The sequence below is a fragment of the Dendrobates tinctorius genome, unplaced genomic scaffold (genome assembly GCF_039654945.1).
Source record: "Dendrobates tinctorius isolate UK_male_01 unplaced genomic scaffold, ASM3965494v1 ptg000028l, whole genome shotgun sequence".
NCBI lineage: Eukaryota > Metazoa > Chordata > Amphibia > Anura > Dendrobatidae > Dendrobates > Dendrobates tinctorius.
In genome coordinates, this window is record NW_027361696.1 from 38,888,698 (window position 1) to 38,914,219 (window position 25,522).

The following is a 25,522-nucleotide window of genomic DNA, read 5'->3' on the forward strand; positions in this document are numbered from 1 at the left end:
GGAGCTCGCCTTCTGCAGCTTAACCTTTCAACTTCGCACCTCCCGTCTGCACACTTCACCCTCCGCAGACTATCTGACCCTTCTTCCTCCTTGCCCGCAGAGGACACCCCTTTCCAGAATCCTGGTTCAGAGTTCCCCCTGCTGGCCCGGAGTAGAACTGTGCTGCATGCATTAGGTTAACTGCTGGAGAGACCCATCACTGCTTCCAAGCCTGGCATTACCCTCTCCTGGAGGAAGGCAAAGCCAGTGAGGCGACCATACCCCTGGGGGCGCCACATTCCCCCCTAGTGAAAGTCAGCACTCCTGGGCTGAACAAAAACATGAAAAACAACATATAAACATTTAAACAACAATAATTGTACAAGATTTGAAAAAGAGAGAGATACAGCACTAAGTGGATTAAATACCCACGAATTCTCACGATACAAAGTAGCGAATCAGCAATAGAGAAAAATCATAAAGCATAACCTTTAATGGATATAATAAAAGCTACCAAAGATTATAGTGCAAATAAAAACACACTAAACCAAATACCACAGACCATAAAGTATCTGTATAAATCTCTGCAACAGATCACCCCCAATATATACATGTGGCTATTCCAAGTCCAAAAATTTGAAAAGATTGGACCAAAGAATACTAGGTCTAAATTATTCAGAAAAAGACCAAGTGAAGAAAATGAACAGTTTCCTTATCAGAGGAACATATATAAAAAAATACCTCTACCCTGTACAGGTTATCAAGGAATATGCCTGTTCATGTATATAGAGAAGACATCAAAAAAATAAATCCATAAACATAATGTGAAAAGGAAAGGTCTCACCACATGAAAATGGAGGATGTCCCATCAGAGTCATGTCAGGTCAGGAAGAAAAGGCATTCACCCTATTCAAGCCCTAAAAGAGCTACCATTTCTAACACCCATGACTCCCGCCCTAACAAGGGCAGTCCACATCTGACCCTCACAAAAATGGCCCTACAAAGTCCCTGTGCATCCCGACGCGTTTCGTCACTTGTTGACTCTTCAGGGGACCTACTAGCACATATTGGGCATCATAACAGAGTATACAGGCTGCCTCCATTGTCATCTCCTTAATGTCGATTTTAAATTGCTTACCAAAATCATGGCTAATAGACTTCAATCTATACTTCCTGATATTCTCACCTCATTTCAAACAGGTTTTGTCCATGGTCAGTCTATCACTCATAATATTAGGACGGCACTGGCTGCCAATACACATAGTTACCAGGCCAAAGCCAAACAGCATATACTGGTCAGCCTTGATGCTGATAAAGCCTTCGATCGAGTGTTTTGGTCTCACCTCATTTGAACCCTTACGTATAGGTTGTTTGATTTTACCTTTTTTAACTTTATAAGGACAATCTACACTAACCCCCAATCTTCAATTTGGCTTAATGGTATTCAGTCAACCTCTTTTTCCATCTTCGGGGGTATGAGGCAGGGATGTCCCCTGTCTCCTCTGTTATTTAATATTACCCTGGACCCTTTGCTGAGATACCTGGAGATGATCTCTTCCTTTGGGGTATTGGGATCCGTCACCACACACTTAAAAAATTAGCATTTGCTGATGATATTTTACTTATGATAGCCAACCTAAGGAATCCATTATTTCTATAATGGATGCCTTTAACGAGTTTGGAGCAGTTTTGGGATTTTGCAAAATTTACAACAAATCTCATGTTTTAGCTATCTTCAAAGCTGCTCAGAAACGGTGGCCATTCCCTTTCCCCTTTCAGTTGAGGAGAGACTCCCTGCGTTATCTTGGGGTCTACCTACCCTCAAATCCCCATGACATTTATAAACTGAATGTTCAACCCCTCATTTCTGCGGTTGTACAGGAAATACAATCTTAGAAACCTCTTAAACTGTCCTTTGCGGGCAAGGCCCATCTGATTAAAATGATCTCTTTCCCTAGAATACTTTTTGCCCTTACCGATGCTGCCGACTCTATTATCTAAAGCTGATGACAGGCTTTTTACAAAAGTCTTCCGTCAATTTATTTGGGGCTCTAGAATTAGTATTTTTGAGCTGCAACAAACTAAATCCTTAGGTGGCCTTAATCTCCCTAAGGCCGGGATCACACATGTGAGAAACTCAGACAAGTCTCGCATCTTAATACCTGGCATGCCGCCGGCACTCGGGAGTGGAGCGTGCAGCTGCATAGAAATACATGCAGCCAAATCCTCCGCTCACAAGTGCCGGCGGCATGCCAGGTATTAAAATGCAAGACTCGTCCGAGTTTCTCGCATGTGTGGTCCGGGCCTTATATACACTATATAGTATGGCGTCTGTCTTCCGCCACTCCCTGGAATGGATCTATGCCTTCACCCGCTTCACCAATACTCCAATAGATGAGGCAATGTGTAGGTTTTTTAGTCTCCTGCGTCACCCCAGAGTCATGTTGCCACGGTGACATTGCCTCCCTGTAATGGGTGATGTCAGGCCTGGAGGCAGGGGGTCCCCATGCCAGGTAACACAGTGTACATGTCAATTCCTGCTCAAGGCCAGAAAAGGGAGCTTCCTTATAAATTTTGGCCAGCAGGTGGGGTTAGTGAGTCAGAAAGAAGTCAGCTGAGAGAGTAAACAGAAGAGTTGTCATAGAAACGGGAGCCAGCTGGAGCTCATGACAGGACAGTGAGAGAGGAGAGTTAGCAGTTGGTTTGTGGAGAGGGAAGGGACAGGAGCAGAGACAAGGGCTCTGGGGAACTAAAATTGCATATAGCTGACCCCAGAGCGGAGCGCTGATAAAAAGGGACTCCAGAGTCCTTGGCTGGGCGGATGCTGTATGCCCTGACAGCCCAATCTGAGGGCAAACTCCCTGGCCACACCGAACACCTAAAGGCACGGCAGCAAACCAAGAGCCCCAGGTGCCCCAGGTCTGACAGTGAAAAGGACAGTGCCCGTGATATCGGCCCACTCTGTCTGTGTAGTACGTGTGCCAACTGGGGGGTGGTCCCTACAGCACTCTCCGTACTCCCGATGCAGTCCCCGATCCTTTCCCCTATGAGCGAAAAGACTGGAGTCCAGAGCCAAGAGTGCGTCACACAAAACAGTTTATTCTTCTCCAGAACACAGCAACCTTTCGGACAGCTTCCATACACCTGCCTGGATATCTGTTACACGTCTCCTCCTTCCCTCCTCCGCTTTCCCAATGTGACGTCATTTCAGCCTGTTTCACTGCGCCTGCTTTAGGCAACCGGCCACAGCGGTCACTTACTCGGCCCATCCACCCACTGCCCCACCTACTTCTCTTCAGTGTGCAGCTCTCCAACCATTTGGTATCCCAGGCTCTTCTTTTCTTCAGCTTTCTTCCAGAGGCCACCCCCCTCTCTCTGAGCTCTCTCTCCCGGTCTGGGAAAAAAAAACCCTTTTTATCCTCTGAGTCTGGAAATCCCCTACTCGCTCCGCCCACCATCCAGACTGTTCTCAGACCTTTCCTGGTGTTATGTCTCCCCCTAGTGGCCGGATTCTGAACTCCACTGTGCCTATCTCCTGTTCATTCAGTACCCCTACATTTATGACAATATGAGACATACCAATACAGTTACAGAGATGCATGTCACATAACCCATTATGCATATTAACTATTTACAGTCAGATCAGTCCACGGATCAGTCCACCCTCCTACATCTGCCATACAGGTTAGAAATCATCACGCAGGAGAGGGCCGCAGCTTAGCTAAAAGCAGCGGGGACCCGAAAAGAGAGCGCAGAAGGAAGGTCCCCACCTGGCAGGCTGGATCCCATGAATGCCTCCAGGCGAGCCGGACTCAATACCTCATCTGTAATTGGTACCCCAGATTGCATCTACTTTCAAGTAAAAGGTAAAGAAAACTGCACCTCTTTGTGTCCTTCACCTATTCTCTGCACCCCAACATTCGCCACCATCTGAATAATCAAATATATTTGCCCTGGGGCCCCGCTCTACCCGTGGGGAGCAGAACCATCTTTTCTACTTCACCATCAGCCCCAGTGGACCACAACCGCAGCGTCGGCCACCCATTGCCGAACCCCACGGGTGGCGTCATGATTAACACCAAATAACTATCCTCTATTTTATGACACATGATATGGATTAATTCCTAGCAGCTTTACCTGCTTGCTGATGGTTTCCAGATAATAACAATTTCAGCTTTATTTATGGCTGCTGAAAACTCCAGTTTCCAAATCGTCGGGATATCGATATGTTACCATTGGTAAAAAGTGAGAACAAAAACAATAAATGCATCTAAACATTCTGGAGATACAAATGTAGCAGAGCTGAGCGTCTTATTTAAAGGAGAAGTCCGCAATCAGTCTTCCATCTCAATCACGGAATAGGACCGCCCACTGGACTCCTAAAAAAGTGCAGAGAATTATATAAATTAAATACAGGCTATGCTGAATCTTTTCCTGCAAACCTTTATACCAGGCCACTCAGTTTTTTTCTACCATACCAGATCAGACTAAATGTGCAACATTTCGGGTTCCAGTTAAGACTAGTATAAATGCTATTGATTTCCATCAAAAAATTTTATTGCCTATCGCATATTTAAGGTAAGAAAAAGTGTTTCATAAATGTATATTAAAAACTCGCCATACTCGTGTAGTGGCTGATCTTGGGTACTACAGCTTATATCCCATTCACTTCAATAGGAGACACTGACCAGACGAAGCTTCAAATTTTCTCATCTCTGCTTAGCATAGTTTTTTAATAAAAACTCATTATCAGTGTAACCTAATTGATCGGCTTAATTATTTATTGATATGATATTTGTCTTGTCCATTAGATCAAGCCATCACCGGGTCACTCCAAGAGGGAACCTCGAGATTGCAGATGAGTGTTGGTGTGGCCATTGCTGTCATTCCTTCTTTCCATTAACTATTCCATGACTTTATATTATTCAATATTCTCTCTACACCCAAACAATGCAAGTCTGCTCTCCCCCTGCAGAAGCTGTCTCAGTAGCGCCACCTATTGCAGGTAATTAAATAAGCCAATTTCACAAGAAAACAATGGATTACCCTGGCAGCCGGAGACTTGGAGAAGTATGAACCCAAAAACGTATTCACCCCACAACAACAAAAAAATCCCTCACTCAGCTCCATCTATGGAAACATAAAATATTCACGGATCTCATCCAATGGTGATTGAAGCTGATTTAAAAAAAAAAAAGTTCTAAAATATTTTCAGCCACTAAAATTTAAAAAAAATAAAAAAATAAATAAATAAAAGTTTGGTGTCGCCTTAATCGCGCTGATCTGGAAAATCATACTAACAAGCAGGGTCGGACTGGGGTGCCTAGGGCCCACCAGGGGAATTGACTCTAGGGGCCCACCCCATGGCTACCATAAATGGTTTTATTATGTGTTCATTTTTTGGCCTCTCCCACTAAAACGTGTGCCTTTTAGCAAGCTGTACAGTGTGCAAAAGAGAACGCTCTCAGCCTCCTATATATCGTACACACTGTACTCTTGGCATCCTATATCACATACAGACCGCACTCTCGGTCTCCTATAACAGATACTTTCTATAAGAGGCTGAGAGTGTGGTATGTACAGTATATAGGATGCCGATATTGCGGTATGTACGGCATATTGGCCTCGTATATGACATGCAGACTGTCGGCCTCCTATTACGCCCCCTATAAGACAGAGTATCGTCCTCCTATTAGGCCCCCTATAAGACATACAGACTGTCAGCCTCCTATTAAGCCTCCTATGAGACATGCAGACTGTTAGTCTCCTATTAGGCCCCCTATAAGACATACAGACTATCGGCCTCCTATTAGGCCCCCTATAAAACATACTGAGTGTCGGCCTCCAGTTAGGCCCCCTATAAGACAGACTGAGTGTTGGCCTCATATTAGGCCCCCTATAAGACTTACAGACTGTTGGCCTCCTATTAGGCCCCCTATAAGACATACTGAGTGTTAGCCTCCTATTAGGCCCCCTATAAGACTTACAGACTGTTGGCCTCCTATTAGGCCCCCTATAAGACATACTGAGTGTCGGCCTCCTATTAGGCCCCCTATAAGACATACAGAGTGTTACCTCTGTACAGACCGCACTCTCTGCCTATGTACGGCATACAGGAGGAAGATAGTGCGGTCTGTACGGTTGGTATACTGGCCTCATATGACATATTAGGCCATATAAGAGTGTGGTGCGTGTATCTTATCTTGGAGGCACTGGCAGAGATTGTGATCTGTGATGCTGCATCATGTCATGTGTATGACCAGGGCCAGATTTGGATGTTTCGCCCCCAGCAGTTTGCCCCCAGCAGTTTGCACCCGGATGTTTGCCCTCAGCAGTTCGCCCCCGGATATTTCGCCCCCAGCAGTTCGCCCCCGGATGTTTCGCCCCTGGGTTTTTCGCCCCCAGCAGTTCGCCCCCGGATATTTCGCCCCCAGCAGTTCGCCCCCGGATGTTTCGCCCCTGGATTTTTTGCCCCCAGCAGTTCACCCCCGGATATTTCGCCCCCAGATTTTTAACCCCGGGCAGTTCACCCCCGGATGTGTGTACCCTGTTTTGCCGTGTTTTGCCTATATTGCGAAATATCCGGGGGCGAACTGCTGGGGCGAAAAATCCAGGGGCGAAACATCCGGGGGCGAACTGCTGGGGGGTGAAACACCCAGGGGCAAACTGCTGGGGGCAAAAAATCCGGGAGCGAACTGCTGGGGGCGAAATGTGCGGGGGCGAAATGTACCTGGGGCGAACTGCTGGGGGCAAATTGCTGGGGGCGAACTGCTGGGGACGAAACTTCCTAAAACCGCCAGATTTAGGCAAAGTGGGGCCCTAGGCCAATTTTAAAATGGGGCCCCTAATACTAACATATTGCACATCACACAGAAGCATTTCGGTTGTAGTTACATGCGCTGAGTTCAGGACGCTGAATCAGTGTGATCGACAATATTGAAGTCGTTCAACACGTGTTTCCCGGCCTCTTTCCACCGTCTGAGAAAGAATGATGGGGACAGAACAATCACTAATGGATTAATCTGTCCCCATACAGTATCATGTTATCAGCAGCACATCTACAGTTTCCATATAATATAATGTCCCCCATAGTCCTCCATATAATATATTCTGCCCCATAGTCCTCCATGTAGTATAATACACTCCTCAGTCCTTCATATATTAAAATACACTGCTCAGTCCTCCATATAGTTTAATACACTCCTCATAGTGCTCCATATAGTATAATAGACCGCCAGTCATCCATGTAGTACAATTCACTTCCCATAGTATAATGCACCCCATAGTTCTTCATATAGTATAATGTATTCCCCAAAGTCCTCGATACAGTATAATGCAGCCCACATATAACATAATGCAGCCACCCCACAGAGTATAATGCAGCCCTGCCATACAATATAATGTAACCCCCATAGAATATATTGCAGCCCCCCTCTTATAGTATAATGCAGCCACCCCTTAGGGCATAATGTAGCCACCCCACAGAATACAATGTAACCCCGCATAGAATATAATGCAGCCCCCCTCATATAGTATAATGCAGCCCCTCCATAGAATATATGGCAGCCCCTTATATAGTGTAATGTAGCCCCTCCATAGAATACAATGTAGCCCTCCTCATATAGTATAATGCAGCCCCAATAGAATATAATGTAGCCTCCTCATGAAGTATAATAAAGCCCCCCTACAATATAATCTAGCCCCCCATAAAATATAATGCAGCCCCCCGTAGAATACAATGTAGCCTCCTCATATAGTATAATGTCGCCCCTTCATAGAATGATGCGATCACCACCATAGAATGTAGTAAAGATTATACAGCCCTCCCATAGAATATAATGTAGCCCCGAATAGAATATAATACAGCCCACCTCCCCATAGAATATAATGTAGCCCCCCATATTATATAACACAGCCTCCCCCATAGAATATAATGTATAATGTACCCCCCATGGTATATAACACAGCCTCATAGTATATAACACAGCTCCACATGGTATATAGCACAGCCCGACATGGTATATAGCACAGCACCATGGCATACAGCACAGCCCCCCATTGGTATACAGCACAGCCCCTCATTGGTATACAGCACGGCCCACATGGTATTAAGCACAGCCCCACATGGTATAAAGCACAGGCCGACATGGTACACAGCACAGCCCCCCATTGGTATACAGCACATCCCCCCATTGGTATACAGCACAGCCCCCCATTGGTATACAGTACAGCCCCCCATTGGTATACAGCACAGCCCCCCATGGTATAAAGCACAGCCCCACATGTTATAAAACACAGGCCCACATGGTATAAAGCACAGGCCCACATGGTATATAGCACAGGCCCACATGGTATAAAGCACAGCATCACATGGTATGCAGCACAGCAGCACATGGTATACAGCACCATGGTATACAGCACAGCCCCACATGATATACAGCACAGGCCTCTTCCTCCTCTGGACCCCTTTTCCCTTCTCTTCCTCCTCCGGACCTCTCTGGCCTCCTCTTACTTCTCCAGACCCCTCTTCCCGCCTCTGGCCTCCTCTTCCTCCTCCGGACCCCTCTGGCCTCTTCCGGACCCCTCTTCCCTCCTCCTGACCCCTCTGGCCTCCTCTTCCTCCTCTGGCCTCCTCTTCCTCCTCTGGACCCCTCTGGCCTCCTCCTCTTCCTCCTCCAGACCCCTCTGGACCCCTCTGGCCTCCTCTGGCCTCCTCTTCCTCCTCCAGACCCCTCTGGCCTCCTCTGGACCCCTCTTCCCTCCTCCTGACCCCTCTGGCCTCCTCTTCCTCCTCCGGACCCCTCTTCCCTCCTCTTCCTGCTCCAGACCCCTCTGGCCTCCTCTTCCTCCTCTGGACCCCTCTGGCCTCCTCTTCCTCCTCTGGATCCCACTGACCTCCTCTTCCCTCCTCTGGACCCCTCTGGACCCCTCTGGCCTCCTCTTCCTCTTCCCTCCTCTTCCTCCTCCAGACCCCTCTGGCCTCCTCTTCCTCCTCTGGACCCCTCTGGCCTCCTCTTCCTCCTCTGGACCCCTCTGGCCTCCTCTTCCTCCTCCAGACCCCTCTGGCCTCCTCCGGACCCTCTTTCCTCCTCCTGACCCCTCTGGCCTCCTCTTCCTCCTCCGGACCCCTCTTCCCTCCTCTTCCTGCTCCAGACCCCTCTGGCCTCCTCTTCCTCCTCTGGACCCCTCTGGCCTCCTCTTCCTCCTCTGGACCCATCTGGCCTCCTCTTCCCTCCTCCAGACCCCTCTGGCCTCCTCTTCCTCCTCTGGACCCCTCTGGCCTCCTCTTTCTCCTCCAGACCCCTCTTCCCTCCTCTTCCTCCTCCGGACCCCTCTGGCCTCTACCATGGAGACTTTGTTTCCCCTCCTCTCCAGGGACACAGACCACCCGTCACCCACTCACTCTAGACTCTACTCACCGGACCACACATGCTGGCTGCTATGCTATTAGTCAGCCAGCTACAGAGCCGGAAAGCAGAGCGCGGGGCGTTTCACCGCCCATCAAGAACAGCGCTGACGTCACGTGGCAAGGTCCTGGGGCTGGGTGAGTCATCAGAGAGACCCAGAGCCAGCAAGGGGGTCGCCAGTGCCTCAGACGGGGGGTATGCTGGGCCCGCTCCGCCTCGCGCTATGGTATGTGCACGTGCGCGTCCTTTCAAATCATGGGACACGCTTTTAAAGGGCCCACGCACTTAAAGGGGCAGCATTTTTAAAGGGCCCCCAGCGACCCTCGGGGCCCACCGTGCATTAACTCGGTACCTCGCCAGGCCAGACCGAGCCTGCTATCAAGTAATTTTCTCTGCGCAATGAACGTCATAATAAAAAAAAAATTAAAATAAAAAATAAAAAACAAGGGCAGCATTGCATTTCTTTTGCTCATTTTACAAAAAAAAACCACCTTTTTTTCAGTATGTTTTACAAATAAAAATTAAAAAGCCATTGCGCAAAAAACAATCCCTCGTACGACAATGGGGAAAAAAACTGAAAAAAATTAGAATAATAAAAACATTTTTGAAAGAAGGGGAGGAAAAAAACAAAAAAACTGTTAAAAAAATGGCTGTGAAAGCAAAGGGTTAGAGTTGGATAGGGACGTATAGTGTAACTTCCTCCAGTAGGTGGCACTAGATAGCTTTCTGTCTCTTGCCTGGGTGGAAATATCAAACATTATTGTTTTTTCATTTTATATCAGTTTATTATCAATTTGTATTCCCCCAAAAAAATCTTTAGTTTTATTATTTGTTTTAATGTTTCACTTTAGGCTGAGTTCACACGTGGCGGTTTTTTCGCGTTTCCATGGCGGTTTTAACCGAGCGTTTTTGCCGCGAAAGTGCGAAAAATAAGCATCCCATGCATTCCTATGGGATTCCGCAATGCTGTGCTAATGCTGCGGTTTTTACCGTGGCGGAATCGCTTAGCGGTAAAAAACGCAGCATGCTCATTAATTTCGCAGAATCGCGGCGATCCCGCACCCATAGGAATGCATTGTTCTGCTTACTTTCCGCATGTGGCTGTGCACACCATGCGAAAAGTAAGCAGAACATTTGCGGATGGTACCCACTGTCCAGAGGAGAGGAGACTGTCCTCCGGGCTCTGGGTACCATATCCCTGTAAAAAATTTAAAATAAAAAAATATTGTTATTCTCACCTTCCAACGTCCCGCGCAGCCTTCCCGCCTCTCTCCACGCTCCCGGTCCCGGCCTTTGCGAGCGATGACGTCTGTTCTCGCGGGATTGCGAAGTCTCGCGGTCATTCACGCGACGTCATCGCGAATGACAGCGAGATGTCACGATCCCACGAGAACGGACGTCATCGCGGTAATTGTCGCAAAGGATTACTGGGACCGGGAGCGTGGAGAGAGGCGGGAAGGCTGCGCGGGACGTCGGAAGGTGAGAATAACAATATTTTTTTTATTATTATTATTTTTTACATTCTATCTTTTACTATTGATGCCGCATAGGCAGCCTCAATAGTAAAAAGTTGGTCACACTCGTCAAACACTATGTTTGACGAGTGTGAACAACTTGTCAATCAGTTCTCCAAGCGATGCTACAGATCGCTTGGAAAACGCTAGCAATTCTGCAAGCTAATTATGCTTGCAAAATGCTAGTTTTTCCACGGGAAAATCGCGGGAATTTAAAATGCGATTTTCCCGCGGAATGGAATTCCAGAATTCTCGCTGTAATTTCCGCGAGAGTTCCGCTATGTGTGAACCCAGCCTCACACAGTACACAGAAATAAAAACTGCAACATTGTATCTTCTTCTCTCAGTGGCTGCTGATGTTACAGCTCCCTCCGCTGGCGAGATCATTGTAATGAAAATAGGATTTCCAAAAAATTAATTGAAGAGTTTTGTAAACATAACATTTCATAACCAAATTCCACCAATTCGCTGCCCATCTTATTTTATTTCTTATACAGCTCAGCAAACGATAGTAAAGCTTTCAAACATATGCATCGATGGAAAAATTTAAAAATCACATATCTAGAACTCAATTTTTATTTTTTTTGCAAAGTTCAGTAAGTTCTGATTTTTTTTAAGACACTAGAATATCAAATAATAAATTAAACTTGTTAAGACACAATGGAGAATTTTTGCTTTTAAGTCGCTTTACTGGATTGGAAAAAAACCTTTTTCATCACTTAAAAATATATATACAAGTTGGGCACCAGGGTAATTGTACTGACCGGGAGAATCATATTTCCAGGTCATTTTTATTGCGTGTTTTTCCCCCATTTTTCGGTACATTACTTAGAATAAATGTTGTCATTAAAAATGCAAATCATTGTTCAAAAAAAGCATATCAACGGAAAATGAAAAAATTCTGGCTCTCGGAATAAAAGGAGGAAACAACAAAAGAGCATAGACAAAAATTGTGTGCTCCATTAAGGGGTTAACTTGAAAACCCCTTTAAATGGTGAGAATATGGGTTATAATCAGTAGGATTTATTACAAATCATTGACCGTAGGGTCCCACTGATCAGAAAAATTAGCCAGTTCTCTGTGTCACAGATACTGAACCACTGCCTACCTACGGCCATGGTGATGATTGGTGGAGTTTTTAATATAAATATTTGTATATGTAATTTATTTTTCTAATTATATATTTTTATTTTATTACATTGCTATTTGTTTTATATCAGTTTCCACATGTGGCCACCAGATTGCAGTGTGGCCTAATGAGAATGCAAGACAAGACCCTAATTCAGGAACTAGCTTGGCCCGTGCAAAATTGTCGCACATTGGTCATCGGGGGCGCAAGCAATTTCAGAAAAAGCAAGCTAGTCAAATGTAAATGTATTTCATGAGCTGATGAACACAGACAGGTATTTATGTATGTAGATTAGTAATACAATAAATTGATTTGATAAGCAGAGGCCAAAAAATGTTTTCCGGTTGAGGTGCCACCTGCAGGTCATTGTGTCTTTCTGCAGGTTTATGTTTAAACTGTATTTAAAGATAAAATTGTGAATGTGTGGTTTGTTTGGCTCTTTTTTTGCTGAAGGGAGCAAGTTTACCTCTTGAAATGGTGTATCATTTGTGTGTATGGGGTAAAGTAAACAGCGAAAAAGCAGTGCATGTATACAGTATAAATGTGTTTGCATTTGTGACTCACTTGCAGTGAAGTGTGCAATCCTCCAATAAGCCTGAAATAGGCTGGGCAAGCACTTGACCAAGCTGGAAAGACCACAAGGCAAATGTTTGGATTTGTTTGTGATGTCTGTAAGCAGCTTTGTGGTAGTGTGCTTTGGGGTACTGTGGTGCCACCTGCAAGTCATTTTTCCTTACTGCAGGTTTATGAAAATTAATGTTTAAACTGTATTTTGTGATCAAATCGTGAATGTGTGGTTTGTTTGGCTATTTTGTTGCCGAGGGGGGCAAGTTTACCTTTCAAACGGTGTATCATATGTGTGTGTGGGTGCAGTATGAACGGAGAAACAAAGTGATCACGAAAAACAGTGTTTAGAAATTATAGAATAGATGATATGCACATTAGTTTACTTTTTCAGCTCAGTTCTAGTGTCTCATTTAGTTCAATGTGCATTCTGTGACCACCCTGTTTCTGAGTTAGCAAATCCATTCTGTCTGGCCTATTCTATTACTGGTGATTCAGTCCCTCTGTCCTTGTTCACATTTACGTCACTTGACAAGTGGAAAGGTTTTAAATACAAGAGTTAGGACTGTCCCACAAGGGGTGCCTTGACGTGGCCGGATGGCTTCTACATTATTTTGATAAAAATTATGTTAACTAAATACTCATTATTATTATTATTATTACCTTCACGCAATTTTTGCAATTTATTTTTTACTTTTTTATTTTAGGATATTTGTTTTGTTTTTGTTTTTTTCTGTGTAAAGTTCATGTATTCATATGCATTTACATTTTGCATACACATTTACTTTTTCAGCTCAGACCCAGTTTCATACTACTGATGTAGTATGGCCACAAGATGGCACATAAGAACATAATGCCTCCATCACCGTAATGAATCAGTACAGTAGTCCAAGTGTGCTGACCATTATAATGGATAATGACCACCCAAAGTATTGCAGTAAGAGCTTTACCATATAGTCAAGGGTCCTGGAGCACGTCTGCAGCCCCGACGCCGTTTCACATAGGCTGCCTTGGGGGGGCTATGTGGGCATGTGTGCAATATGGAACCTTTTATACGCCTCCCAGCAGCTGTATGGACTTCCAGCTGCGCTACTGGAGTGCATGAGGGGTCAGTTTTTGGTGGTGATCACGTCACTTCCAGCAATCCCAGTGACAGAGTGGGTCAACGAAAAGATTTCTTTGACATTAGAGGGATACGCTGCCCAATGTGGATGCCTTGAGAGATGCGCTACTGGACCAGCTATGGGCATATGCACACAGTGATGGCCATTTTTGAACAGAGAGGAAGTGTGGGCAAATATGGTAAGTGGAAGTGTAAAAAAGAACGAAGAAAAAAAAATATATGGGAAAATCAAAAGTGTGTGAAAGTAATAAATGTAAAATATGTATGAATATCTTATGAAAAAAAGGACAATGTACAGCTCTGGCAAAAATTAAGAGACCACTGCTCAGTTTTAAAAATCAGCTTCTCTACATGTCTGACAGCCATTCCATTCCAGTGTCCGTTGAATTCCAACCAGAGTACACATCATTCTACTTAATGTGCTTCTGATTAGGTGATCACCTGAACCAAATCTTATTTAACGATGGAAAGTATAAAAAACCTTGCTGTGGTGTTCACAATTCTCTTGCAATAGGACAAGCTGGATGGCAAAACAAGTGCTAGTAATATCCCAAAAGTAATAGGAATGAAAAAATAACTTTAAACCAATGCAAAGGAGTTGAAAAGAAAAGTCTTGTGTCAGGAAAAGAAGGACTTAATTCTGGCTTTACTAGCAGAGGGATACAGTGAGCATCAAGTTGCCTCCATTCTTAAAATTTTTAAGATGGCAGTCCATTACAACAAGGTCAAGCAGCAGACATTTTGGGACAACAAAGCTACAGACCGGCAGAGGGCGAAAACGACTCTCCACTGACCAGGATGACCGTCATCTTTTTCGAATGTCACTCAGCAAACGCAGGATGAAATCAAGTGACCAGAAAAGGAATGGCAAATGGCAGCTGGGGTGAAGTGCACAGCAAGAACAGTTCATAACAGGCTCATAGAGGCAGGGCTCGTCATGTAAAGCTAGAAAAAAGCCTTCCATCAATGAGAAGCAAAGGAGAGCCAGGCTGAAGTTTGCCAAAGACCATAAGGATTGGACCATAGATGACTGGAGTAAGGTAATCTTCTCTGATGAGTCCAATTTTCAGCTGTGCCCAACATCTGGTCGTCTAATGGTTAGACGGAGACCTGGAGAGGGGTACAAGCCACAGTGTGAAATTTGGTGGATGATCGGTGATGATCAGGGGATGCTTCAGCAAGGCTGGAATTGGGCAGGTTAATATTTGCGAAGGACGTATAAATCAAGCAGCATACAAGGTTATCCTGGAATAACAGTTGATTCCTTCTGCTCAGGCAATGTTCCCCAACTCTGAGGAATGTTTTTTCCAGCAGGACAATGCACCATGCCACACAGCTAGGTCAATCAATGTGTAGATGAAGGACCACCACATCAGATCAGATCCCTGTTATGGCCAGCCCAATCTCCAGACCTGAACCCCATTGAAAACCTCTGGAATCTAATCAATAGGAAGATGGATAGTCACAAGCCATCATACAAAGAACTGCTTACATTTTTCTACCAGGAGTGGCATAAAGTCACCCAAACGCAGTGTGAAAGACTAGTGGAAAGCATGCCTAGACGCATGAAAGCTGTGATTAAAAATCATGTTTATTCCACAAAATATTGATTTCTGAACTCTTCCTGAGTTAAAACATTAGTATTGTTGTTTCTAAATGATTATGAACTTGTTTTCTTAACATTATTTGAGGTCTGCAAGCACTGCATTTTTTTGTTATTTTGACCATTTCTCATTTTCTGAAAATAAATACAAAATTTAATTTAGAAATTCGGAGACATGTTGTCAGTAGTTTATAGAATAAAAGACCATTTTAAATGTTACTCAATACTATACCTATAACGAGAAAAATCAGACAAACTGAAGATTTAGCAGTGGTCTCTTTTTTGCCAGAGTTGTATGTGAAAAAAGAAAAAGGGGGGTGGTCGGTGGTGTCAATGCAAACAGGAAAAAGAAAAGGAAGGAGAAAACAATATAAAGAAAAAACAATATTATAAACAAGTGACAGATGACTAATAAAAGATAATTTAAAAATACTGAATAATAATGGTAAATAATAAATCTACACACAGATTATAGGTACAGGTGGCATTATATGGTACATAACTGCGAGAGATCTAACTAGTAACGCTGAGATCCTTTCTAACATCTGCCAATGTGAATGTGGCTGCTCGTGCAAAAAAAATGAAAAGAAAAATAAAAATTATTCTGGTTCTTGGAATAAGAGAAGGAAACAATGAAAGACTACAACATTGCTCTTTTTGCTATATCAGTTGGCACTAGTGTTGAGCATTCCGATACCGCAAGTATCGGGTATCGGCCGATATTCGCGATACTGAGTTCCGATACTTTTAGCATATCGAATACCGGAATCAGAAGTTCCCATAATGCTATGAGCCAGTTTGATTTGATTCAGCCAATGAGGAATCCTCAGAAGTGTGGGCACATCCTGTTAGGCATGTAGACATGTTAACTAATGGCATGGCTGTGATTGACTGCTGAAATGATGTCATGATGCACTATAAAAGCCGACGCCGCTATTTAGGGTTCACTCTGCTGTGAATTCAGTTACGAACAGGCTGCTGCTCAAGACTCTGAGGGACAGTTAGAGATAGCGATTTTCCAAATAATATTGTGCTTTACCCAGTCTACATTATTAATCAGTGTAGCTTTCTTTAGCCGTGCAGCGCTGATCACAGCTGTCTGCAAGGTCTGTGTGAGTGCAGCTCACGCTGTGTAGTGTGTCCTGCAGCCACTTCTGGTTGTAGGCAGCTCAGCGTGCGTCACTGCCTCATACATATTTTTCTTTTATTGATGCTCATTTTTCATTAATTCTCCTATTAGTGTGCATCCATCCGTATCCATATACAGTGGGGAAAAAAAGTATTTAGTCAGTCAGCAATAGTGCAAGTTCCACCACTTAAAAAGATGAGAGGCGTCTGTAATTTACATCATAGGTAGACCTCAACTATGGGAGACAAACTGAGAAAAAAAAATCCAGAAAATCACATTGTCTGTTTTTTTTTCATTTTATTTGCATATTATGGTGGAAAATAAGTATTTGGTCAGAAACAAGCAATCAAGATTTCTGGCTCTCACAGACCTGTAACTTCTTCTTTAAGAGTCTCCTCTTTCCTCCACTCATTACCTGTATTAATGGCACCTGTTTAAACTTGTTATCAGTATAAAAAGACACCTGTGCACACCCTCAAACAGTCTGACTCCAAACTCCACTATGGTGAAGACCAAAGAGCTGTCAAAGGACACCAGAAACAAAATTGTAGCCCTGCACCAGGCTGGGAAGACTGAATCTGCAATAGCCAACCAGCTTGGAGTGAAGAAATCAACTGTGGGAGCAATAATTAGAAAATGGAAGACATACAAGACCACTGATAATCTCCCTCGATCTGGTGCTCCACGCAAAATCCCACCCCGTGGGGTCAGAATGATCACAAGAACGGTGAGCAAAAATCCCAGAACCACGCGGGGGGACCTAGTGAATGAACTGCAGAGAGCTGGGACCAATGTAACAAGGCCTACCATAAGTAACACACTACGCCACCATGGACTCAGATCCTGCAGTGCCAGACGTGTCCCACTGCTTAAGCCTGTACATGTCCGGGCCCGTCTGAAGTTTGCTAGAGAGCATTTGGATGATCCAGAGGAGTTTTGGGAGAATGTCCTATGGTCTGATGAAACCAAACTGGAACTGTTTGGAAGAAACACAACTTGTCGTGTTTGGAGGAAAAAGAATACTGAGTTGCATCCATCAAACACCATACCTACTGTAAAGCATGGTGGTGGAAACATCATGCTTTGGGGCTGTTTCTCGTCAAAGGGGCCAGGACGACTGATCCGGGTACATGAAAGAATGAATGGGGCCATGTATCGTGAGATTTTGAGTGCAAACCTCCTTCCATCAGCAAGGGCATTGAAGATGAAACGTGGCTGGGTCTTTCAACATGACAATGATCCAAAGCACACCGCCAGGGCAACGAAGGAGTGGCTTCGTAAGAAGCATTTCAAGGTTCTGGAGTGGCCTAGCCAGTCTCGAGATCTCAACCCTATAGAAAACCTTTGGAGGGAGTTGAAAGTCCGTGTTGCCAAGCGAAAAGCCAAAAACATCACTGCTCTAGAGGAGATCTGCATGGAGGAATGGGCCAACATACCAACAACAGTGTGTGGCAACCTTGTGAAGACTTACAGAAAACGTTTGACCTCTGTCATTGCCAACAAAGGATATATCACAAAGTATTGAGATGAAATTTTTTTTCTGACCAAATACTTATTTTCCACCATAATATGCAAATAAAATGAAAAAAAAAACAGACAATGTGATTTTCTGGATTTTTTTTTCTCAGTTTGTCTCCCATAGTTGACGTCTACCTATGATGTAAATTACAGACGCCTCTCATCTTTTTAAGTGGTGGAACTTGCACTATTGCTGACTGACTAAATACTTTTTTTCCCCACTGTACATTGGTTGCAAACACTATAGGAGTAGACAGCGGAGCCTTTCTGCAGCCTTTCAGTGCTAGTGCCCAGTTATCTGCACTGTTCACGGCTGTCTGAGAGGTCTCTGTGTGTGAGTGCGGCTCGCGTTGTAGTGTGTTCTGCAGCAACCTCTGGTTGTAGGCCGCTCAGCGTGCATCACTGCCTCATACATATTTTTCTTTTATTGCTGCTCATTTTTCATTAATTCTCCTATTAGTGTGCATCCATCCATATCCATCTACATTGGTTGCAAACACTATAGGAGTAGACAGCAGAGCCTTTCTGTAGCCTTTTAGTGCTAGTGCCCAGTTCTCTGCACTGTTCACGGCTGTCTGAGAAGTCTCTGTGTGTGAGTGCAGCTCACGTTGTAGTGTGTCCTGCAGCCACCTCTGGTTGTAGGCCGCTCAGCGTGCGTCACTGCCTCATACATAGTCCTTTTTTTGTTTTATTGCAGCTCATTTTTCCTGATTTTTTGCTCCTATTAGTGTGCTTTCATCCATATCCATCTACATTGGTTGGTTGCAAATGCTATATAGAAGTAGATAGAGGAGCCTTTTTTCTGGCTTGTACCCTGCAGCTGCAGCCAGATTAGCATTAGCCTATTTTTTGGAGGCTCATCTATTGCATTGTAGGTTACCTTCCTGCATTGTAATAGCTCCAAAAAGTTTGTGATACTATCGCTTTCCCATCTTTGGTCACATCCTTTTTGGGTTTTTTTAAAAAAAACACATAAATAAAGTTCACCAAACACTCCACTTGACAGTTGTGTAGGCCACATTAGCTCATATTAAAGTGTAGTCCACACACTTTATAAAATTAGTGTTTCTTATACCTGTTAGCAGCTGTTCAGGAATAAGCACACTAAGCCCCCCCTTTGTACTTTTCTGCCTATCTTTATCAGTCTACCAAGATGAAGAAGGCAGGGAGTAAGGCACGTGGTCGTGGGTCTGGAGTTGCAGCAGGGAGAGGACGTGGGGATTCAGCAGGGAGAGGACGTGGGGATTCTGTGCCTGCTGCGGGCACCAGTGACTCAGCATCCCCCAGTTTTACCAGGCAACAGTCCTTTATGCGCAGCTTTGTAGGACCTCGCCGTACCCCACTGCTGCGGGACGAACAAATTGAAGCCGTTGTCGGATGGATGGCAGCTAACGCATCGACTTCAATGACTTCCACATCTTCTCAGGGCCAGAGCACTGAGGAGCAACCATCTGTCTCTTCTCCACCTGCCAAATTGCCCAGGCAGAGAGCCCTGTACAGGAGCCATCTCATTCTCTACTTCTGTTCTCTGAAACTGTTGGCTTGGAAAGAGGGGGCCGGCCAAGCAGCATTCTAGAATGTGAAGAAGAGGGAGTATGCAGTGATGCGCAACTGCTTTGTCCCTCTGAATCTGAAGAGGCGGGTGGGCCAGTGCCTATGGTCAGCACACCTCAGTACGCATCAGATGATGAGACTCAGGTGCCACTTTCTGGTGCGTACGGTGCTGCCGAGAGAGACTACCCAGGAGAAGCAGGTGTTTGAAGAGGGGAGTGTAGATGATGAAGTCCTTGACCCATCATGGCGTGAGGAACAGGAAGGTGGTGGGAGCAGCTCTGAGGAAGAGATTCCTCGAACGGCCAAAACAGGAGGGAGAGGGAGGGGGCAGACTTGGTTGCCTGTAGCCTCCACTTCGGCACCCGTTAGGAGCATTCCTCTTCCAAAACCCAAAACGGGCGCTCCCAGGACTTGCAGTGCATGGTCCTTTTTTGACACAGTTGCAGATGACAATTGTTTTGTCAAATGCAAGCTGTGTCATCAGAAAGTCAAAAGAGGGAAAAGTGCCAGCAACCTCAATACCACAAATATGTGGAAACATGTGCGGCTCAAGCACGGGGTGGAGTTACAAAGACACACTGAAGACGTAGGCCTACCTACAGCACCACCTACCACCTCTTCAGCTCGTGTTGTAGCCTCTTCCTCCAGCTCACACACAGCTGGTTCGGCTTCCTCACAGGATCGCCATGGAAGAACCTCTGGCACTGTTGTCCAGAGACCCAGTGACATTCCACCCACAGCACCACGTTCCCTGTCATCCTCACACTCCCAGGCCACTCTACAGCCATCGGTAGCACAGGCATGGGAGAAAAGGCGGGCATACTCGGCAAACCATCCCCGAGCACAGGCTCTGAATGCTGGCATTGCCAAACTACTGGCCCTTGAAATGCTCTCATTCAGGCTGGTGGAGACTGACACCTTCCGTAAATTCATGGCATTGGAAGTCCCACAATACACCGTGCCCAGCCGATTTTATTTCAGCAGGCAAGGCGTCCCTGCCCTGCAAAAGCATGTGGAGGGAAAAATTAAACAAGCGCTACTAAACGCCGTCAGTAGCAAGGTCCACCTGACCACCGATGCGTGGACCAGTAACCATGGACAGGGACGATACCTTTCCCTCACTGCCTATTGGGTCAATGTTGTGGAGCCGCGTACACTTCTTGAGAGTGGCGCTGTACGTGTTCTGCCAACTCCAAGGATTGCAGGAATCCAGTCTGTACACATTGACTCCTCCTCATACTCCAATTCCTCAGAATCACCACTGCAGGAGCCTGTTACGACCGATATGAGCACAGCTGTGGCCAAACGTCAACAGGCCGTACTGAAATTAATTTCTTTGGGGAATCGAAGCCACACAGCGCAGGAGCTCTGGAATGCCATCAAGCAGGAGAGCGACGTGTGGTTTGTGCCAGCATATCTACAGCCAGGCTTGGTAGTGTGTGACAATGGCCGAAATCTGGTGGCAGCTCTGGGCCTAGGCAACCTCACACATCCTATGTCTGGCACATGTGCTCAACTTGGTCATGCAGAGCTTTCTGAGGGACTATCCGGATCTTGATGCACTGCTGCACAAGGTCCGCATAGAGTGCGCTCACTTGTGGCGTTCCAGCAAGGCAAGATCGCGCATTGCAGCACTGCAGCGCTGATTCCGCCTTCCGGAACATCGCATCATATGTGACCTACCCACCAGGTGGAATTCGACGTTACATATGTTGAAGCGGTTGTGTGAGCAGCAGGCAGCAGTAATCGAGTACCAGCTGCATCAGGCGCAAACAAGTTGCACTGTGCGCCGGTCACACTTAAGCACCACTGAGTGGGCCTCTATGAAGGACATCTACCTTGTTTTGTGTGCCTTCGATGATTCCACGCGGATGGCGAGTGCAATGATGCACTAGTCAGCATGACTGTCCTCCTTATCTTCCTGCTTCAAAAAACACTGCAAGCACTAAGGGAGTTGGTTTTGGAAGAGGTGGAGGATGAGGAGTCACAAATGCCATCTGCTTCTGGACAGTCTGCGCAACGTGGTTCCTCACAAAGGCCTAGGCAGGGGACACTTTGTGAGGAGGATGAGGAGGAGTCAATGGAGGAGGAAGGCATCTCTCCAGAGGAGGGGGGTACACAATGCTCTAGTAGTCAGTATGTACAGCGAGGGTGGGGTGATGCAGAGCAGAGATGACGCCTCAAGCAGGGGACAGCGTTTCTTGGGCAGTTGGGAGTCTGCAGCACATGGTTGATTTCATGCTGCAGTGCCTGAGAAACGACCGCCGCATCACTTCTCAACACGGCTGATTATTGGGTGTACACCCTCCTAGATCCTCTCTACCGGGACAACTTACAAAGCCTCATAACGCTGTTGAACCGGGAGCATAAAATGCGTGAGTACCAAGACACACTGGTGCATTCCATCATGTTCTCCATTCCACCCGAGAGCAGTGCTGCTAGTGCTTTACAAAGCAGCTCTGTGCGTCGAGGCAGTGGAGGAAGCTCTGCACAAAGAGGGAGCAGAGGCAGCGCCTCAGCACAAGGCAAGAGCAGTATGGCCCAAATGTGGCAAAGTTTTGTGTGCCCACCACAAATGTCTACACCATCACAGACGGCTCCAGTCAGCAGGAGGCAACGTTTCCGTCAGATGGTGACAGACTACATGTCTTGCCCTGTCAGTGTACTCCCAAACAGCTCTTCCCCCTTCAAGTTTTGGGTCTCTAAGCTGGATACATGGCCAGAGCTCAGTCAGTATGCATTGGAGGTGCTGGCTTGCCCTGCTGCCTGTGTATTATTGGAACGCGTCTTTAGTGCCGCAGGTGGTGTACTAACAGACCGTCGCATGCGACTATCCTCCGATAATGTTGACCGGCTTACTTTTCTGAAAATGAACAAGGCCTGGATCTTGCCGGAATTTGCCAGTCCTCTTCCAGAATAAATAATTGGTTGGCAACAGTATCCAGGTCTCCTGTTGTGTTCGTGTTTCTACCACCTGAACTGTAATCCCTGGGCTCCAACACCGCCAGTTGTTGCTCAGAAGTGCCGTCTGCACAGAAAAAAACACTAGCTCCTGTGTCAGTGGGGTTCAATAACTTCAGCTGCTCCCCTGCTGTGTGTCCGGCAATATCTCCTGCTCTCTCCAAAATCACACTACATCAGATTTTAAACTTGCTCCAAGTAGGCCTCAGCCTACACCATGATTGATCCTGGGCTCCAACACTGCCAGTTGTTGCTCAGAAGTGCCGTCTGCACAGAAAAAAACACTAGCTCCTGTGTTAGTGGGGTTCAGTAACGCCAGCTGCTCCCCTGCTGTGTGTACGGCAATATCTCCTGCTCCCTCCACATTCACCCCGCATCAGACATTAAACTTGCTCCAAGTAGGCCTCAGCCTACTCCATGATTGATTCTGGGCTCCAACACAGCCAGTTGTTGCTCAGAAGTGCCGTCTGCACAGGAAAAAAACACTAGCTCCTGTGTTAGTGGGGTTCAGTAACGCCCGCTGCTCCCCTGCTGTGTGTACGGCAATATCTCCTGCTCCCTCCACATTCACCCCGCATCAGATATTAAACTTGCTCCAAGTAGGCCTCAGCCTACACCATGATTGATCCTGGGCTCCAACACAACCAGTTGTTGCTCAGAAGTGCCGTCTGCACAGAGAAAAACACTAGCTCCTGTGTTAGTGGGGTCCAGTAATGCCAGCTGCTCCCCTGCTGTGTGTCCGGCAATGTCTACTGCTGCCTCCACATTCACACTACTACTGATTTTTAACCGTGCTCCAATTAGGCCTCTGGCTCCACTGTCTCTAGTATTTACCCTGTCCTCCAACACCGCCAGTTGCTGCTCAGAAGTGCCATCTGCACAATCAACACTTGTTCCTGTGTTACTGGGGATCAGTAACGTCAGTTGATCCCCTGATGTGTGTCCAGCAATGTCTCCTGCTCTGTCCATGTCAGGAACACCGCACTGAACTTGCTCATTGAGCTAGTGCGCGTGTCCTGAGTAAAGCGAACTGTGCTCAATGGTATCTGTGGAGTGGGCAGCAGCCGAGTAGATGCGTACTTCAGAGCCGCAGGACCTGAAGCATGTGACTGCTAGGGGCGTGGCCTAAACTCCAGGGAGCTAGGAGCAGCAAGAGAACTCCTAGCAGGGTAACTGTGAGACAAAATTACCAAGGGGCATAGACAGGGAGAATAGTCAGGACGTAGCCAATGAGTCACACACAGAGATAACTGCAAGGTACAAGAGGGGCGAGCAGAGAGTAGTCAGGTCACAGGCAATGAGTCATACACAGAGATAATAACGCAGTACAGAATAAACAGGCAAACTCACAATGGGATCCAGAACCGGGTCAGAACCATATAAACAAGCTATAACAACAAACAGGCACAGGCACACAGGGGTCAGCACACTAGGCCAAAGGCAAAAGTATAACTGGCAGGGATTGAAGCTTCCCAGGGGTTTAAGAAGCTCTCCCAGAACCAGAAAGAGGCCACCATCATTAACCCCATGTGTGCAGGTCAAAACTTGCACTGAGCTCCAGACATTAACCCCTGACGTGCAGCTCAAAAACCTGCACTGGGATCATGACAGTACAAAAAGAGAAAAAGAAGCCAGCTCACCTGAAGGCATGTGTAGTGGATAGCCCGGACCACGTGCAGTCTTCACGCAGTAACCAAGGAAAAAGAAAAAAGGTCCAGCTTTGCAAATTCAAGTCCAATTTATTGTTAAAAACAAGTCCAAAACAGAGCAAAAAATGGTGTGTTCAAATGAGTAACAAGTAGTAGATTACGCGTTTCGAACAATAGCTTGTTCTTTCTCAAAACTCATGACAGTACCCCCCTCTCAACGGGGGGCCTCTGGACCCCCAGGCTTCCCCGGGTACTTGGCATGGAAAGCCCAAACGAGGCGATCTGCATGTACAGAGCGAGCAGGACCCATGAGTGCTCCTCTGGTCCATATCCCTTGCAGTGGACCAGGTACTGCAAAGAGCGGCGCACCCGCCGAGAGTCCACAATATGTCCAACCTTATACTCCAATTGACCCTCCACCAGCACTGGAGGAACAACAGACTCCGAGTCCTCTTTGGCAGACCCTGCGGGTTTCAACAGAGTTTTATGTAACACATTGGATATTTTTAAAGAGGCGGGGAGACGCAACCTATATGCCACTGGGTTGACTACCTCCATAATATCGTATGGACCAATGAATTTTGGTCCCAATTTCGCTGATGGTACCTTTAAGTTGATGTTACGTGTGGAGAGCCAGACCTTCTCTCCCACCTGAAACATGTCTCCCGAAGTTCTCTTTTTGTCAGCAAAATATTTGTATGTCCCCTGGGCCCGAGAGATATTACACCAGACTTCAGCCCAAAGGTTTTTTAACCGTTGAACGGACCCCTCTGCCCCTGGACAACTGGAATCCACCCGTGAAAACTCCCCAAAATGCGGATTAAACTCATAGTTAATCAGGAATGGGGACATTTTGGTGGACTGACTCACCCGATTGTTAAAAGAGAATTCCGCCAACGGTAACGCATCACACCAATCCTCCTGTCTGGCGGAGGTCAGACACCTGAGAATTTGTTCCAGAGATTGATTGGTGCGTTCTGTCTGACCATTACTCTCCGGGTGATATGCCGACGAGAAGGAGAGTGAGATGCCCAATTTCATACAGAATGCCCTCCAAAATTTGGCCACAAACTGCACACCTCTGTCAGACACAACATTCAGGGGTACCCCATGCAATCGGACCACATGCTGCACAAACAACCTTGACAATGTTTCTGCTGAGGGTAATGCTGCCAAGGGAATGAAATGGGCCTGTTTAGAAAACCTATCTACCACCACCCAGATCACGGTATTACCCCTGGAAGGTGGAAGGCCGGTAATAAAATCCATGGAAAGGTGAGTCCATGGCCTATCAGGAACCGGTAAAGGTATGAGTTCCCCAGCCGGTCAGTTATGCGAGCTTTTGGAACGGGCACACATGCTACAAGCAGAAACAAAATCCTTGACATCGGA

At 46.1% G+C, this 25,522-nt stretch overlaps 1 long non-coding RNA gene across 1 annotated transcript in view; it reads right to left on the reverse strand.

The window, feature by feature from the left end:
• Positions 1-3,058: 3,058 nt before the first annotated feature.
• LOC141085298 (uncharacterized) overlaps positions 3,059-25,522 on the reverse strand; it is a 35,852-nt gene continuing 13,388 nt past the window's right edge. Inside the window, exon 2 of the long non-coding RNA XR_012231266.1 lies at positions 3,059-4,358. This is a non-coding gene — a long non-coding RNA (uncharacterized lncRNA). The remainder of the gene's footprint in view (positions 4,359-25,522) is intronic.